Genomic DNA, 8,650 nt, shown 5'->3' on the forward strand with positions numbered 1-8,650 from the left:
CAAAACAAAAACAAAAACAAAAACAAAAACAAAGCATTAAAAGAAATAAATTGTATAAGTTATCATAAATTTACTTATTTTAAATCAATGATTTATATTATTATTGTGGGACCAAATTATGAATAAATTTCAACTTTTAATTATAATTTGTAAGTAATCATTCTCCATAACTTGAATAATACTTGCATAGTTTCTACAACATTTAAAAAAAAAAATCAAGATAAGAATTTCATAGGATTATAAAAATTATATAAGAAAATAGTTTAATACATTTTGTTTATTAAAAAAAATGATGACAAATTATTTGAATTGTATTTGAAGAAATGTAACAAATGATAGCTTTAATCATTATAAACCCAAAAAAAAATTATATAGGTTACTCAACAACAAAGTGGTCGAATATAACTAAAGTCATGGACATTGAATTAAATCATATGGGCTCTAAATTGATAATATAATCTAATAAATCAACTAATAATAAAAGAGAGATATTAACAAATATGTAGTATTTCTCTACCATCTTTGTATTATATTCATTAATTTCATATATCATATGAAAGTTTTACTTGTCTCAATCTTTCAATAAAATAAGCACCAAGAAAACAAATTTAATAAGAAATTAGTTCTAAACTTTATTATTAAAAAAATAAAAATTTCAAAGAGAAAATTTAGAGATGGGATTGAAAAAATACTATAACAAATGACAATCTTATAAAAAAAAATAAAAAGAAAGAAAAAGAAAAAACACATAGCAATGATCTAATGTAAACTATTTTTAAAAATTAAAAGAAAGAATATCAAATTATTACCTTGGATAAATATAGTGACGGAAAATAATTTTGTGACATTTTTGTATTGCCTTCTCCCATACAGCTTTCATTATTTAATTATTAATACTCTTTTTATTCATAGCCAATCATTCTTTTTATATATATATCTTTATCACTTGGTAGATAATAACAAATAATAGAAATTATGAGGAGTAGGTTAAGAGGAGATAAGAAGTTATAGCTAAGAGTATTTCACAAGATAAAAAATTCAAAATAAAAAAAGATAATATGTGATAAAAGGAAAAAAAAAATATAAGTAAACCAAAATAAAGATTTAGATAGATATATTTTTGATAGATATGGATTAACAAATCATATATTTATCTAAATTTTATTATTTTAATTATTTTTGTAAATCAATTAGTTAATCTTTATCTTTATCTGTAAACCATGGAATTAATTTTTATAAATTATTTATCAATTCTTATATGTTTATTTATCTATAAGTCATGAAATCATTATTTTTCAAATAATTTTTAAAATTTTTATCTTTATCTAAATGTCATGAAATAAATTTCCATAAATTATTTATGATTTTTTTATATGTTTATTTATAATGAAATTAATTAAAGTACAAAGTGAAGGGCAAAAAACATGAGTAATTTTTTTTAAAATCAATTTTTTAACCTTTATTTTTATCAGTAGGCCATGAAATTAATTTTTATAAATTATTTATCAATTTTTATATGCTTATTTATGGGAAGAAATTTTAAATTATCTATAAGTTATGAAATTAAGTATTTAATTTTTATCTTTATCTGTATACCATGAAATTAATTTTCATAAATTATTTATCAGTTTTTATATGTTTATCTATATGGAGGAATTTTGAAATTCAAATCTTTATCCATAAGCCATGAAATTAATTTTCATTTTAATTAATCAAACAAATAGAAAATGGAGGAAAATAGAAAACACGAAAGACAATTAAAAAGGATTGCCACGTAGGAAAGAGATAATTTTATAATTATAAAAATTTAGGAATGAATATTTACAGATTTTTGACAAAACCACTACATTTGATTATATATACAGTATAGATAGATACATATAGCCACACCAATGCCAAGCAATAGCCTACATATAATCCAACTACTTTTTCACGGCAGCAATTTTAATTATCATGAAAATGAGATAAAATATCAAAGTATGTAACATGGCATGTATTTTTGGTGTTTGGTAATGTGTTGGGATCTCTTTGTAAAATTTGTAACATCTTTTTTATGGTCGGTTTGTGCAAAAAATGGAACCCAGACAGCTATGGATCTGTGTTGTTCATCGCTGCAGCTGCTCCTTTCAGCCACGTAAGTGTTTGATTTTTGTTCTGGTACCATATTGTCTTGTGCTTGCCCCCGAGACGGTATTGATAATTTTGTTTGAGATGTAATCTGTCCAATGAAAATCTCATGCCAGAAGTAAAAGCGTACTTGACTAATCCTCCTGCCAAGAAAACTAAATCCCAGAATACCAAACTGGGCTTTTCTCCTCCCCCCACAAACCTCTTGCCCAAAGCTGCCTGACAACAGATGGACTGAAGCTGAATTGTATAGACAAAATGATCGGTAGATTTATATCCAATGAACATATTCAAACAAGCGAACCAACATTAAATAGTGTATATATATGGTTTCTCATCAGTGGATCTCCAAAGGACTTTGGAGATTAGTTGGGGAAAAATTACAGCAAAGATACACTCAATGCAGCAAGTATGAATGAAGATATTATAACAGCCATACACATTAACTAAAATCATCAACACAAGGAAGTAAATCCCAAGAGGATAGGCATATTTTACCAACACTGGATTAAGTTAAAAGCTTTATCTAGCCATTCATGTGAAATAACAGCTGACAAGTCCATCTTCTGAGTCAAAAAAGTAAACGACATTCGTTGCCCAATCAGCAGCTAGGCTCCCCATCTTCCACTGTGCCGTGCGGCAAATCATCTTCGAATCAGCTACTCAACTGCTTAAGAGCAATGATAAAATAAAACCAATCAAAAAACTAAGTTCACGTTAGACATCTATTTTCCTTTTTATCTTAATTTTTGTGTAGTTCCTGAACCAAGCCATCAACAGAAGGAAAAAATATTCTGTGTAACAAGTACTCCACGTCACCTACGTTATGTGGAGTCCCATTCCACCAATAATATGACACGCCTAGCTGACTCTCTCTCTCTCTCTCTCTCTCTCTCTCAGGCACACAGAAACACTCTTTGTCTACTTCAAAAAAACAGAGGACTTTTCTCATCTTGACAGAATCGGCAGAGAACTCAAATACCCCATCTGGTAATTTCCACAAACAAGCACACATTTATACGCTTATAGATATGTGCGTATCTAGGAATGGCAACGGGCCGGGCCGGGCCGGGCCGGGGATTACACTCCCCGTCCCTGATCCCCGATGGCAAAAAAATCTCCGTCTCTGCCCCCGATCCTCGGCGGGGACGCTATCACCCCCCACCTCTGCCCCCAACGGGGATCGGGTTTCCCCGACCCCGAAAATCCCTGACTTGTTTGTTTTTTTTTTTTTTTATAATTTTGTTCAACACAAAAAAAAAAATTAATCTATTTTTCAGTATATTTCATCATCATCATCATCAACAATCATCATCATCAACTTTAAAAAAAAAAAAAAAAATCTAAAATTGTATCTATCATCATCATCAATAACATAAAAAAGAAAGAAAAAAAAGAGAGATCTGAGATTGTTCATCTCTCTCTCTCTCTCTCTCTCACACATTCACACACATATATATATATATCAACATCATCAACAATATATTCAGATCTGTTCAGTGAGCTTCACGATCGGTGGCAACGGTTCATGATCACGGTTCACGATCTGTTCAGATCGGTGATCGGTGGCAACGATTACAACCTGTTCACGAGCGGCAGTAAGGGAGGAGCGACAGCCATCGACGTCGTATATGAGAGAGTGAGAGAGGGAGGCGAAAGCAGCGGCAGTGAGGGAGCAGCGAAAGTGACAGTCATCGTATGTGAGAGAGAGACGGAGAGGAAAGCAGCGGTGGTGAGGGATAAGTGCCACTACCGTCGTTGAGAGAGAGAGAGGGAGAAAGAGGCGAAACCCTAAGCGGTGAGAGAGACAAAGAGAGCAGTACCCAACACTTCTGTGAGTGTGTGAATGAAGTGAACCAAACCTAAGCACACATATATATATACTGGGCATAATGGTAATTTTACATCGGGGCTATTTGGGGCGGGGGTTGGGGGCGGGGCTGGGATATGTATCCCTGTCCCCGGCCCGAACATCATCGGGGATTTTTTTTTGAATACCATCCCGGGCCCGTAGGAGATATTTTTCAGAGAATTACCGCTCAATTTGGGGTCAGAGGATCGGGTCACCGTCGGGCCAGGTTCAGATTGTCATCCTTATGCGTATCTACATTTCTCTGTTTAAGACTAAATTTTTTTGGCATCTAAACATGTAACCATATATATATTTTATTCATACATATAAAGATCCATCTTTTCCTTTACCAAGCTGGCTGATGCAGGGAATAAGAATCTCAAGGAAGAGTAAATTTAAAGTAGGGGCGGCATTGGAAATTGGCATGATTTTAAAGAAAAATCGACAGTAACCATACATAATCATATTTATAGTGTTAAGAGTCTTATTTTATGATTATTTTTATATTTTTTAAGATTTTTAATGGTAGGGTTATTTTGGTAATTTGCAAAATTTCTAGATATGGGTTGTGTGGATTGCCCATGGGTCGTCTTGTGAGTCAAGTTATTTAATTAGTTTTTGTTTATGTTTTTTATTTAATCTTAAATTAATTTTGGAAGTCACAAGTTTAGTAATTTCTTATTTTGAAGTAAGGAAGTTTCTAAAGTCTATATAATGTCATGTAATGACTCTAATTCAATAGAGTTGATATTTTAGATAATTTTCAGTGCTCTGAAGATTTTTTATAGATTGTGTCAACCCTTAGGTGTGATGCCTAAGGACTCCTAGAAACTATTTCTTCTTCTCCTCCTTTATTTCTTTCTTTCTTGAATTTCAGCACTTTAACAGCCAAAACACTGTTCATGAGCTATGTTACATGGGCTCAGGTATGGGTGTCGGGTGCAGGTATGTATCTAGATGTCAGACTCATCAAACTATAAATTTAAGGGTACGCGGATTCAACAAAAAAATATCATATTTTATATTTTTAAAAAAGTATGTGAGATAAAATGGTACTATATGTAACTTATAGTGTCAAAAAGATATTTATAGCAATTATACGACAATATGCACATATAATAATAGTGTTATACACAATTATATATGAAGTATCCATTAAAAAATATCCAACACATCCCATAGCCATGTCCGAGTGTCGGGTGTCCGATACGAGTATTTGATTTATTTTGAAGAGTCCGTGTAACATAGTTCATGAGTACTGTTCACAGCCGCTAAACAGTGCCAAAATCTCATATTTTTCAAGCTTAAACTCTTGCCTATATTTATTACCCTACACAAACCCACTTGTCCCCTATACTCTTATTGCAATTTCAGCCATAAGGCCCATTTAAAATCAGCCCCAAAAGCACACTGTTGAGGCTGTCCCTACTTGTAAAATCAACAAAGAGCGTGGGCAGAAGGAGGAATGTGGGTTTGTGGTTGTGCTCTCTGACTTTGTTGAAAAACTAGGTGACAAATCGTCATTATTTGAGAAGAAATTTTTAGGGGGGGTTGAGTTCTCTGCCTTTGTTGAAGAAAAATGTGATGAAGCACCATTAGGAAATGAAAAATTGGAATTGAAAAATTGGAATTTTGCGGAGATGGAAGTGTGAGGTAGGCCTTCCCTTTGTTGTGTGATGGATAAAAACCATGGAGTAGAAAGGATGGAAAATAGTTTTGGGTCAAGCTCTCTTGAATTGTGCAGCCATGTGAGGACTTGGGCATTCTCCTTATTGCATGTGTGATGAGCCAACTAATAGCCCTTGACTTTAGAATCAGTGTGTCCATGTGTGGAGAATGTAATGGCTTGCAACTTATCCTTGGACATGATAAAATATGCAAGCCACACTGAACTTGCTTTTCGTTGAGCAAAAGAAAGTCTGCAACGTTTTATTTTTTAAGTCAATCACACTTAAATCCACACTAACAGTGAAGCAAGGACACACAAACCAATAAAGAACCAAAGACTGCAACAATTGAAAGAAATAGGGAGAGATGAGAAACCTGGAAGACCTAATATTACCAGTCACAATTGAAGCAAGGACCCACTGAAGGTTACCACAATCCAGATCGAGAACATAACACTCAGATCTTCGAACAACCACGAACTAGAGAAGAGGATTAGAACCAGAAAAGACTGAGTAGAGGAGGAGGAGCGATCGACAGAAGATAAGAGAAGATGAGCCGCCATCGATGGAAGAAAGAGGGCTACCACCGACGGGACTACAATTGAGTAAACCCTAATTACGGTAAACAACCCGAAAAAGAGAAGAAGGTATTGTGACCAACGAAACCCTAACAACGACAAACGATTATAAGAAAGAGAAGCGGCTGTGACCAACAAAACCCTAATTGGCAATGGATGATGGTGGTAGCTAGGGTTGTAAATGCTTTGATACCATATAAGAAAAGGGAAACGATATTTTGCATTACATTAATAAGAAGATTACAAGCAATAATATATATATATATATATATATAACAAAAGCTAAATCCTAATTAGAAAATTATGACTAAACAAACGCTACTTACCCTTATATAAACTAATATTACAAATCTCACACATGAGACACCACTACAAATACTACTCTTTCAACATAATGTTCACCTTGCATATGACACAACGGAGGGAACTACACATGAATTCAGAATTAAAATCCTAATTTTGGTTTGGTAAGCAGAACTTACCTCCTTTTTTTTCCTTCTTTTTTTAATAACTACTTCTGTATAAAGATGAAAGGCACAAAAACTATCCACCACACCAAAAATGTTGTAGCATAGAAACTAATGCCCATTCTTTTAATGTGGAAAATTCTTCCTCACTAAAAAAACAGGAACAATAAGTTGATTATATTCCAAAATTTAACCACCCCAGCATTTTTCAACATACAATCACTTCCTAAGTAACCCAGATATGACATCTGACACGACATTGATACACAAACTTGAAAATTTTGACAAAATATAGGACACGACACGTAAGGGACACCTGAAGAATATATAATTTTATATATTTATTATATGTCATATGTAAGGATAAATAACTATTATATGTCATGTATATGAATATTTAACTTAAAGATAATAATTTTTAGAGTCTAAAGGAACATAACAGATATAATATTTATATTAATTTTAAAAAGTGTCCGACGAGTGTCGTGTCGTGTCGGTATTGACACATTATCTTCTTAGACATGTCATTGCTTCTTCGGTCACTTCCTAAAAGGGATGTAACCCTATATAAATGGATTGATAACAAATTGATAGTCATCGAGAGTTTGCGTTTCTTACCCCAAAAAGCTTATTTGGATAACTAAAATGTACTTTAATTTATAATTACGTTTTGACATAAAATGATGAGGTAAAATGAGAAGTTAATCTAAGCCCATATGTTGCACATTTGGGGGCCTCCTAAGAAACACTTTTGGTCCATTTATCTATGTTACTAGGCATTCTAATAGGTTGTTCACACTTTTGTAGGTTGGTTGATCAATGGAAATGAAAAGCTGCAAAACAGAGCAAGAAGCAATGAAGTAGCACACTGCCCAAAATCGTTCGAGTAGAGGGTGAGTGTGGCTCAAGTGGAACCTGCCAAATGTCTTGTCGAAGCCAACTTTTTCAAGTGAAGCTATTGCCCCATTCCACTCAAACAGAAGTGAAGCTCTGCCTGAGCGGGAGTTAGGTGCGAAAGTGCATGCTATTTTGACTAAAAAAGACCTAATTGGGAACAAGTGTATAAATAGAACTTCCTAACTTGAGATTAAGGTTGTTCATACGTTGAGAAGATGGCTCCCAAGCAAGAAGAGGTGATTTCCGAAGGTCCAACTATGGTGTTCTTAATGAAGATGGTGGCTCAAGTAGACAATGGACTTGAAATACTAAGTCCTCAACTTTTGAAACACAATTTGCCTTTGACATCGTTTAATTTAGTTGAATCTTAATTCTTATTTTTAGTTTAACCAATCACAACTCAAACTCATTGAATTAATTTGAGAACACCGACTTTTGAATTAACATAATTTAGCCTCTTAGTCCCTGAGGTTCGACTTGGATTGAAGCTTAAAATTCCAAGATTGTATATATATCCTCTAAAATAAGGGCTTGCAAACAAACCCAAGTAATACATACTTTGTCGTTTCAGCTCAAAAAAAGGACTGGCAGTGATGTATAAATATAATAATAATTATAATTAAAGCAATAAAAAGAACAGTATAAGAAGAAGAATAAAAATGAACAAGTAGGTAAAATTAAGCAGAAGAAGATGTTAGCTTACATTAAACCACCAAGCCATCATAGAAATAAGTTGCACTCTCTACAACCAAGTGTAGACGCGCCCGTGGGCCTCACTACAGTTCGGACTCAATTTGTGTCACGGTCCTTAATCTGAACCAAAGAGTCCAAATCCGGCAAATCGTTTTGAGAAACAGATTTTTGAAAAGAAGTGCCAAACATGGACTGCTTTGCCAGATACAGAGTCGCCACCTAAATATTTTTTATGGGGGAATTTAGGAAACCCTGACTCGGTGCCAAAGGCCACGTGTCCGTCATCACCAAAGTTGCCTCGGCTTGGGAGCTTGGGTACGATTGGGGAAGGTCAGCTATGAGCACCCCCTCTCGCCCGCTCCGAAGATC

At 33.8% G+C, this 8,650-nt stretch overlaps 1 long non-coding RNA gene across 2 annotated transcripts; it reads right to left on the reverse strand.

The window, feature by feature from the left end:
• Window positions 1-2,414: 2,414 nt before the first annotated feature.
• Window positions 2,415-8,342, reverse strand: LOC114257335 (uncharacterized). 2 transcript variants are annotated; one of them, XR_014362541.1, is made up of 2 exons: window positions 8,292-8,342; window positions 2,415-2,794 (listed from the first exon to the last, which is right to left on the reverse strand). It is a non-coding gene; the product is annotated as an uncharacterized LOC114257335 (long non-coding RNA). The 2 variants fall into 2 exon arrangements; XR_003627583.2 differs by lacking the exon at window positions 8,292-8,342 and adding an exon at window positions 6,042-6,827.
• Window positions 8,343-8,650: the final 308 nt, after the last annotated feature.

This window comes from Camellia sinensis, chromosome 2, assembly GCF_055761805.1.
Source record: "Camellia sinensis isolate YWXY chromosome 2, ASM5576180v1, whole genome shotgun sequence".
Classification (NCBI taxonomy): domain Eukaryota; kingdom Viridiplantae; phylum Streptophyta; class Magnoliopsida; order Ericales; family Theaceae; genus Camellia; species Camellia sinensis.